Source organism: Pteropus medius, unplaced genomic scaffold (genome assembly GCF_902729225.1).
Source record: "Pteropus medius unplaced genomic scaffold, Ma_sr-lr_union100, whole genome shotgun sequence".
NCBI classification, from domain to species: Eukaryota; Metazoa; Chordata; class Mammalia; order Chiroptera; family Pteropodidae; genus Pteropus; species Pteropus medius.
The window spans coordinates 14,931,067-14,941,685 of record NW_024355205.1 but is presented as its reverse complement, the minus strand read 5'-3'; positions in this window follow the sequence as shown (position 1 = coordinate 14,941,685).

Here is a 10,619-nt window from a genome sequence, read left to right as displayed (position 1 = left end):
TCTTAGTTAATGGTCCTATGAGTAGTTTTTTTAAAAAATAAACAATTTTAATAGAATTTTCAAATGCTGCTACTTTGAAAGACAATACCTATAAAAAAAAAAAAGAATTGAAAATAATAGTTACAAAGAAAAGAGTTAAATACGCAGCGGATAATGTGAAATTTAGCTTGTAAAACTTCACTCCAGAAAATAAGACATGACTAAAAGAATGATACTGATTTTTTAACATAGATACCAGAGTTTAACTGATCCAAGTGTCTTGTCCTTCGAGGTAGTCACCCTGAGAAACACTTATCCAGCAATACTGTCACTGTTGAAAATGTTTTTAGAAATTCACCTTTGAAATCGCCTTAAGCAAATCAGTACCAGTAATCGTTAATGTCCTTTATGAGCCATATAAGAAAATGTGCTATCACAAAACAGCCATGCTTAATTTTTTTCTACACTTCATATGTAATAAAAATTTATATTCCCCAGCTTCCTCATCAGACTTAATGCCAAACAGCCTTTGGCTAGTTCCAAAAATTAAAACCACCCTCAGAGAACTAAGCTTTGTCTCCACTAAACATCTAAAAAGAATATAGCATTGGTATATTTTTTCACAGGCTTATTCATTCCACCAACACTTAATGAGAATCTGCTACATGTCTGTCCCTACTATTTGGCTCTAGAGAGGCTACAAGAACGAAGTAACAATTCTTGCCCTCAAAGCACTCACATTCTGATTGAAAGAAACAATCACATAAATAATTACACTGCACAGTAATGAAGCTCTGGTAGATATATGCTCAAAATTCTATGACAGCACAAAGGGGATCTGGGAAAAGGCATTCCAGCATCAACAGAAGTTTGACAACAGTAAGACATTCAGGAACTGGCAGTAGCTCCAATGGGAGCACAGGGTAGGTTGTGGAGCAGCTGCAGAAGATGAAACAGGAAAAAATATGTGCAAAATCAGGTTAAACATCATATTGCAAGTCTGAACTTAATTTTTCAGGCAGTTTGGAGCTTCTGAAAAATAAGCCAAGGAGTCACATGATCTGATCTGTGATTTACGAAGATAATTAGGGGCAATGATACGAAGAATGGATTTGAAGAGGGAGAAAGTAGACTCTCAGAGAGCAGCAGTTAGAGAGTTTTTGATTCCTGTTCTAATCAGGCTTTGGCCTCCACCACCCCACCCAAACTGCCTTATCAAGATCACCAATGACCTGTATAATGGTCAATTCTCAATGGTCAGTTCTCAGCCCTCACTCTCTCTTCCTTGATGAACTTTTTTCACTTGGCTTCCAGGACACTGTGCTCTCTTGGTTTTCTTCCTACCTTGTTGGTAGTTCCTTTTCAGTCTCCTTGAACTGATTTCTACTCTTCTCCCCAATCTCTTAATGATGGAGCACTCCATCCAGGGTACAGTCTTTGATTCTCTTCTCTCTAGATAGTTTTTAGCGATTACACCCAGGCTCATGGCTTTAAGTACCTTCTATATATACCTGGAAATAATCCAAGTGTCCAACAGTGTGAGAATAGATGCATAGATTGCTATGTGCACTCAGTAGAATATTATACAGCAGTCAAAGGATTACAGTGACTTCAGCAATATGGGCAAATCTTAACAGATAAAAATGAAAAGTAAATATAGGACGATAAATGGAAACAGAAAATATTTAGATTTGGATATATTTCAAAGACATCAGTAAAAGATTTACTTAAGCTATTAATGCAGAAGGGAGAAAAGAAGAAAGGAAGGGAAGACATAACTAAATTAAAGAAGGTAAACATTTTTCTTAATATACATTATATAATTATTAGTACTAAGATATAATTTAGAAAGAAAAATTAGAGTATATTTGTCTCTTTAAGAAAGAAAATAGGTCTCAGCGCTCTTCCTGAATGCACACTACAGGAGGTGCCTCCACATTGGGTACTCCCTGCCTCCCACGCTTCTCTCCTCGAAGATCTACAGACATTTCCAAGATGACGCACCTCCTCTTGACCATCTTTATCTTCCTGTCTCCCACAGGCTACCAGTGACAAGCCTTCAATAGATGCTCAAATGTTTATTGAATAGTTTGAAGTTAATTTATTTTATTTAAGCTTCTGTCCTTAAGATTTAAAAGAATGTTTAAGGAATTATTTATTTTTATATTTTAAAAAGTTATACTGGGTCATGAGACACAAATATCTTCTGTGAAGCAAACAGAAGCATCCCAAACCATTCCTGCGATTATTTCTTACTAAGTAGCTGTTACAGCATATATTTGGACATCAGGGTTTAGTAAGAGTCTTCTCCTAGTTTCGCCTACTTACTAATTAATCTCCTTTTCTTTAGTCTTTCTCTACTTACAATTTGCCCTGCCTCCCATCTCCATCCCATGCCAACCATACCTTTCCCTCCTTTTCAACCACCACTGCCTCCAACAATGTTGGACTCCAAGTAGAAATCAGAAAAGGATATTTTAATAGTTTAAAGCAGAAAGGAAAAAAAGAGTCCAAGGCACATAGTAGGTGTTTAATAAATATCTGTTGAATGAATGAATAAATGAGTTATGTGCAGCTAGGCTTCTAGAACGAGTAACTTGGAAGAGCGGAGAAGGACTGATAAGCTGGAAGAGGTGGGAAGTAGCTCAAGATAAAAAATGAGTGCGTCTCATAGAGTGGGTAGAAAATTTCTCCCCTAAGTAGTAAAGAGCTGGTAAGGAGAGGATCACAGGAATTGATACTGTTAGGAAGGAGTTTCTCCTTTGTTCTGTAGTCTACATTTCGGTCATTCAAAGAGCATAACCAAGCTTTAAATATTCAGCCCACTGACCTGCTGACTATCTCATTCTGTACCCAATTAAAGTGAAATGAGGTATCTGAGGGTGGTGGAAAGGGTGGACGGTAGAGTAGGTGGAATAGGACTAAAGCCCTCTCACTGCTCCACTAACCTCAGAAGGTATCATGGTATCCAGCAATCCCTATCCCCACCTGATTCCCCGGGCAGCCCTCTGCTGAGGAGAGTTCATGGCATGAAAGAGAATCACCTCTGTACCCAGATCCAATACTTTGTCTCTAATACAACTGCAACATTCCAGAAATGAATCTTCCCCCTGCCTGTCAAGACCCATCTATTCTAATTCTTCACCCTGATCTTGGAAAACTACAAAAAGGACCAATTATCCTCTGAGTTAGTCGGTGACTCATTTGTACTCAATGAGGAATTGCACACACAGTCACACAACTCCTCCAACAAACAGCACAACTGGTGCTGACTATTAACCTAGATCAATAGTCTCAACAGAAAAGGTCAAAGGTCCAATGGGCTCTGGGAACCCCAGACCACATTACTCTCTACCTTGACCAACTTGACAGACAAGCTCAAATTGCTCAGGCTATTTCCTTTCAGCGCATTAGCAAAGAACTTCAGAGCTTGAAACTAACAGTCCTTTTCTCTATATTAAATACTTTTTAAAAAGTAAATAATAATACACAGAAGATGACAAATAAATAAGAACGAGGATAATAAAACAAGGCAAGGATTTTCGATGCTGACTTACTTTTCATAAAGGAATATACATCATCTTGCATATTTCCTCCATAGGCTTCATTTTATAATAAAAGAGATTTGTGGGGGACTCTGCTGAATGACATATGGAGATATTTTTGCCAGAGTAAGAGCATACTCTACAGTACAGCAAAGTATCCCAGGCCTAAGTTTTGGGAGACTCTTGCCACTGAACAAAGGCCCGTTGGCATTAAAAATTACTCAGAAATTTGTTGTATTAGTTTCCTATTGCTGCTATAACACATTTCCACAAACTTAGTGGCTTAAAACCCCACAAATTGATGATCTTACAGTTCTATAGCTTAAAAGTCTAACACAGGTTTCATTGGACTAAAATCAAGGTAGGGGCAGGGCTGTGTTCCTTCTGGAGGCCTTAGGGCAAATTCCTTTCCTTGCCTTTTCCAGCTTGTAGAGGCCACCTGCATTCCTAGGCTCCTCCATATTCAAAGCCAGCTACATTGCATTTCTTTGATCATTCTCCCTTAGTCACATCTCTCTGAGTCTCCTCTTTGGCCTTTCTCTTCCACTTTTATTGACCCTTTTAATTACAGTGGGCCCACCTGAACAGTCCAGGATAATCTCCCTATTTTAAGGTCAGCTGATTAGCAACATCAATTTCACAGCAAACTAATTCCCCTTTACCATATAACCCAACATATTCACAGGGATCAGGATGTGATTATTATTTCTTTTGTAAAATATTTATTATTAAAATATAGCTAACATACCACATTATACTAGTTTCAAGTGTATACCAGAGTTATTCAACATTTATATACCTAAAGAAGTGATCACCATTAAGTCCAGCAATCATCTGACACCACACAATGCTATCACAACACTATATTTCCTATGCTGTACACTAGAATGTGGATATCTTCGAGGGGCCTTTATTCTGTCTATTGCACGTCCCCATTACTCCCAAGGCAAAACAGAGGACCAACCTCTCTTCTACCAAACCTTCCTTTGATGGCTAATTCCACCTAATTTCACCTGTCTATAAAGTTTTGGTCTAGACCTAACTGTGCTCCCTCCCCGCCGCCCTCCCCCACCCCCCCGCTCCCCGCCCCAGGGAGGGTCCTGGATCCTTTTAAATGAGCGCTGGGCAAGACTAAGTTTTAATGGAAACTATATAAGCCTTAAAAGAAACACAACTGCTGACAAGTGAGAATTTCAGTAAATAAATATATTGCCCACAAGACAGGTAATTATATTTTAAACCACTAATGCCAGTAAACGTAATACAAAACACAATGTAGCATGAGTACTAAAAATTTGGAAAGGTTGATGGACTTTTGAAATCATTTTTATGGGTAGTTTATTTTCTTCTTCCTTAGCACGGAAGCATAAAAAATGTATTCAATAAATAAGCAAACAGAAGGACAATCAATCTAATATCAAAGTGACTAGAGAGTTAATGCCAGGTCTCAATTTGTATGCTGATATTCCAGAATATAAAGGGCTGGAGGTCAGAGACTCTGGGTAACCTCTGCATTAAAAACCCCTTTGTGTTATCAGGGAGGAAGATAGAACCCTCTCTATTCTATACAAAGGGATAGATTTAAAGTCATAGTCTCCCAAAAACTCAACCTATAAAGAGTTTTATTCCAAACTCCAGGCCACACAACACACACACACACACATAATCAGTATTTATATTGAGGAATTAAAACAAAAATGCACACTACGTCCCAATATTTTCCAAAAATGTTTCTAATCACAGACAGGTAAATTCAAAATTCTCTCTATGTGACAATAATTTAAAAGCTAAATAATGAAAATAGAAAAGTCCATTTGTGGAAACTCATTGTATACCAGGCATTTTGCACATCTTTTTATTTGATCCTCACAACAACCTGCAAGATGTGTGGCAAGACATGACATAGCCTCTCGTAAGCTAAGAAATTACCTGAAATATCACATCTAATTAATACATGGTATAGTTGAGATTTGAACTCAGGAGCATCTGCCTCTAAAGATTAGTCACATACCACGACATCACACTGACTCCCAAACTAAGATGTGTAAAAAGTGTTCTGAACTCGATATTATATAAAATATGAAGCAAGTATTAGTAATATAACTAAATGTAGGCATTGGAAAGGAGGACCTCTTCATTTTGTCTGTAATTAGACCTCAATTATTCATGTTACAGGTGTTTACAATAGTAATTAAACATTCCTTCCTTTGTATTATATGTTTTCAAACTGCTATGAACGATTGTTGGTCAGCAGCCTTTGCATCTTTTGTCATTTTACTGCTAATGATCCTCAAACATGGACAGCCAATGAAAACGCAGATGGTCCTATGGAACACAAACCATGGCAACAACATACGATTTAACTCTAATTTAAAGCGTGCTTCTTAACCTCTGGGTGTTGCTCCACCATTCCTTTATAAGGCTACTCATTTTTAAGGAAAGCTGTTCCCCAAAACAGGGCAACAGGCCTCACATGTACGGCCATTCAGATGCAAACAACGTGTCTGACTATCTTTAAGCAAGTGCATTTAGCACATGCTTCCTAACACTATCATATGTATTTATGAACTGTCTCCTCCTAGATGGTAAGCCCCTTGAGGGCAAGTGCCACACCTAATATCTCACCTTATTAGCTGTACATCACAGAGTAACAATACTATCTGTCATGTGTATATATAGCACTGTGCAATCTACAAATCGCTTTTATAGCTAAACCCCCTAACTACATTGTGATATTTGCCACATCTTCCAGATGAGGCTCCAGAGGCTAAGCAATTAGCTACAATCACAAAGTAGTAGGCAATGTTTTCCTCTTCCCCACACAGAAGTATTCGTACCAATCTTGCATTATTTTCTTCTGCTAAGGTTTTTGTTACAAGGTGAATGCTTATTGGCCTTTTTATTAAAGTAAATATTATATATTTATATAAATATTATATATTATATATATGGTTTATATATACAAGTGCAAGACACTGTCCTTAGGGCTTTACAAATATTAACTGATTTAATCTTCCTAACACCCCCATAAAACAGTGCTATTTTTATCCCCATTTTATAGATTAAAAAAACAAACAAACTGAGGCACAGAGAGATTAATTCATCCAAAATCACAGGACGGGTAAATGTCAACAGTGAGATTTGAATCTAGGAGGTCTGGCACCAGAGTCTGTGCCCTTAACTTATTTTGCACTGCCTGAATAAGAATCTACAAAGATCCTTGCTCAGGATATGTAAGCAATTGTTCAACAAGGGGGAAAAAGCTGTGTTTATGCCTCCCTTTGTGATTTATTTGATTGTATTCTAAAACCTTTCTTCATGCCGATAGAACTCCATGTAAGTACTATACTAAATTTTCCTGTACTGAAGGCATATGCGATGGTTACCTTGACTGACACATAAAATACCCAAAACAAAATACACTAAGACTTGAGGATTTTTTGTTTCATGAATTAGAGACATAAAAGGATTGCCAAGGCATGAGAAGTGTTATAAGCTCACATCTGTAAGTCTTTCTTGGAGATTTTCATATTTCTTATATAAGAATGTTCCCTGTCTTAACTATTTCAGTGTTCACTCTATATTGGAGCTTGAAAATTATCGAATCCTTTTTAATTTTTAATTTTCAACTACTTTTTCTTCACACATAGGCCAAGCACTTGCTTTCAATATGATGTTTAACATTTTGTATGTTTTTATTTCAGTTGTCTTGAAAACATGCAAGTAAACATGCAAACATATTGTAAGAGTTTAAAATTCGGCATGTGTATAAATATATCAACAGGAGTTATGAATTATGTATTTCCAAATCTAGATAAATTAGATTTTGAAGAACAAGCATCACAGTACTCAGGCAGGTCATAATAAGAAATTCCATGTAAAATGTAAAAACTACCTTGAATAAATTATCCATAAGTTAACACTCTCATTAAAATGACATATTTATTACTTCTGGGTTTGTGACATTCCTTTAATGCACTTTGACTAACTGTTCTAATGGCACATTAAGAAACCATTTCAGTTCCCCCCCCCCACACTGGAATTAGCAGACTTTATTTATATTTGAGCTAAAATAATTTAAAATAATGTAACACAAAACATTGACCTAAAATAATTTAAAATAATATAACACAAAACAATCACCCATTTCCCAGTGTAGAATACCATTTTCTTCCCAGAAACATTTAATTAAACAGGATATAACTTTAGTAATTATTTTTGCACAGAATGACTTTAAAATTAATAGCCAACTGTTAGGACTGTTTAAAAATTGGGAGACTGACAATCAAAACAATCTTAAATGCTTTGTTTATGTGATGAAAAGGAGTGATCCTTTAATTCCCTCACACACATTAAACTGATTTTACAGACTTTCTGTACTGGTGTTTAACATAGTCAAGTGCTTGAGGTTACATAAAATAAACAATCTTGAGATCTTATTGCAAATGTTTGCAATTTATGATGTAAACTGATTTGTGAAAAAATAACAGGATCCCATGTCACTGAAGCCAAAAAGACATTTTTTAGAAATCAAAATAGTTCAGAAATTTGAGCATTGCATTATACTAAAGTATTACCATCTGAGTATCTAAAAAGTTATAAATCTGGGGGAAAACTCAAAATAGATATTTATCAGTTCAGCTTCAAGCAAAGGCCTCTGATCTCACCGGGCCTCTTGTATCATAGGGTCCTTAACACTGATAATGTCTTGAATAATATCCTTTAGCGCAGTTTCTCCCAGTCATGAATTTTGCAGCTCTCAAGGGCTTTGGAAACCCTGAAAGATTTGGAGGGAAAGGAGACAGAGGAGGCAAACTTTTAATTAATTATTTATTACGATTATTGAGTTTCGACCAAAAGAACACGTATGTTGAGCCTTATTTGAATTTGAAGTGAAGACCCTGGGGATCCGTTCTCGGGTGGCTCTGGAAACTCGGGCTTTGGAACACTACGGAAGCTCGTCGACTGCGAGAACCGCCTGCCCGAGAGTTTGGGCCGTGGCGCTCCAGAAAAGTTGGCCCTGCGCGCGAGTGTGTGGGAAACTGGACCCGAGGGACCCGGCCATGACCACCAGAAAAGGCAGCCTTGGCTTTCGCTGAGTCTCGGCAGAGCGGACGCGGGAGGAGGCAAGGACGCCCCCGGCGCCAATAACTCGCGATTACCCCAGGCTCAAGGCTCAAGTTGGGCGGGCGGGGCCAAGAAACTTTGGCCTTTCTGGCGCGGGGTCCCCGCTTGCTTCCGCGGGCTCCTCGGCACCCGCGCTCGCACCGGGGCCGACCCCCGCGGGGCACCGCGCCCAGCCCACCTGGGTCCTGCCGCCCGGAACGTCCCAGGCCCACTGAGGCCACGCTGCCGCGCCCCCTTCTCGATGCCGGGCGCCTAGCCCGCCTGGGTCCTGACGCACCGCCCCCTGTGACCTCAGGCTTCCCCCGAGCTCGGCCGCGGAAACAGGCTGTGCTCTTAGTTGGCTGCGCCCACCGCTGGGCCCGAGTCGGAACCGCCAACTCCCTGGACCCAAGTTCTCCCTTGACCTTCGACCTCCCTCGAGTTGCCTCGGGAAACGTCCGAACCCGCGTCGGGGACTGGATGAGGGTTGAGACTTGGAGCCTGCTGGGTTGGACCTCCGACCCCGGCGCCGACAGGAGCTCGCCCGAGGCCACTCGGCCGAGGCCAGAGGCTCAGCGCGGCCGCTTCAAAGCGCACCCCGCCCCAGGCAGATGTTTATTATGAAAACTAGGGAAGCTCGTCAACTGGGAGACCCTCAAAGCCTGAGCGCTGACTACATCCCAAATCCTGGTCAAAAATCTATGAAAGCTGAAGATAAATAAAAACGAATCACCCACGTAGACGCCGAGGAATAGCTCAATCCGGGTGGGGTGGCCGGGCAGGGCTGGGGGAGCGACTGGAGCACGCGGGCTTTGTCTGGGGGTTGGGGGGTTTCCTCTACGCGTCCTCCGACCCAAAGGGGGCCCCAAGGGCCACACCGGATACCGTCAATTTTCGCGGGGGGGTGCCCCCCATTTAGACCCCGCGCGGGAAAAGAAATTCCTGTCCTGGGCCTTGCCAGGGCCGATCCTTCCCGGTCTCTACGTACCCCCAAACAGGCAGCGCCTTCGAGCTTTACAAGTGGGATTTCTTCCGGGAGAGGGGGCCAAGAGGAGGAGGGGTGGAAGGACTCTTCGGTGTTCTGAAGACGGCTAAGACCCAGCTTGTCCTAAATACGGTCCTGGCTTCTGCCTTTTCCTAAATTTAACCAAAGAAGCTGCTGCGGGCCAAGAGCTAAACTGGAGTAGGAGGTTGGAGGATCCGCCCTTCCCAGGCCTCCGCCCCACTCCGCGGCTCTTGCCCTAATCCCAAAGCAGCATCGCCTGCCCAAACCCGGGGAGGGTCGGCGACCTGGGAACCGCGTGTCTATTATGCCACAATTAACCCAGGTGGATTTCGCGCCGTGCGATCTCGATTTCCTTCCTCCCCAAAGTGTCCCCTAAATAAACTTCACGGGTGAAAGCGCCGCAAAATGAAGAACGAGAGTTCGTCTTGGAAAAGGGGTTACTCTATTGTTATTTTACATATTATCTGTTCCTTTATTGACTTCGTGTAAAATCCATCCGTTTTCTATGCTGGTTGGATAAAATGGGGGGGTGGGTGGGGTTCATTCAGCGCTAATGAGAGCCATAGAGCCACCATTCTCATGACCCCTTGAATGCGGCATCGTAGGAGCAGAGGCAAGCGCTTTCCAAGTTGGTATAATCGAGAGATAGATATACATTTATCAAAAAGTAAGATGGAATGACTATCCCAGATAGTTTGATAGTAACGGGAACAAAGATGACGCGAACCCCATCAAATGAAACAATACTATTTTCATTCAGTTGATCGCAAAGTGTCTTCAATTAATACTTGGCACTTATTTTAAAAGTTTTAACAGAAATGAAACCGAAACATTTTGTAACGACAATGTCATGAAATAACAGCATCTTCTGTTTAAAATAACTTAATACACTAGAAAAAATATGGAAAATATAAATAATTTGTTTTCATGGAGAACAAATAGTTACAAAGCTCAACTGCGTACCAAAGTTCAGTTAAAAGAGC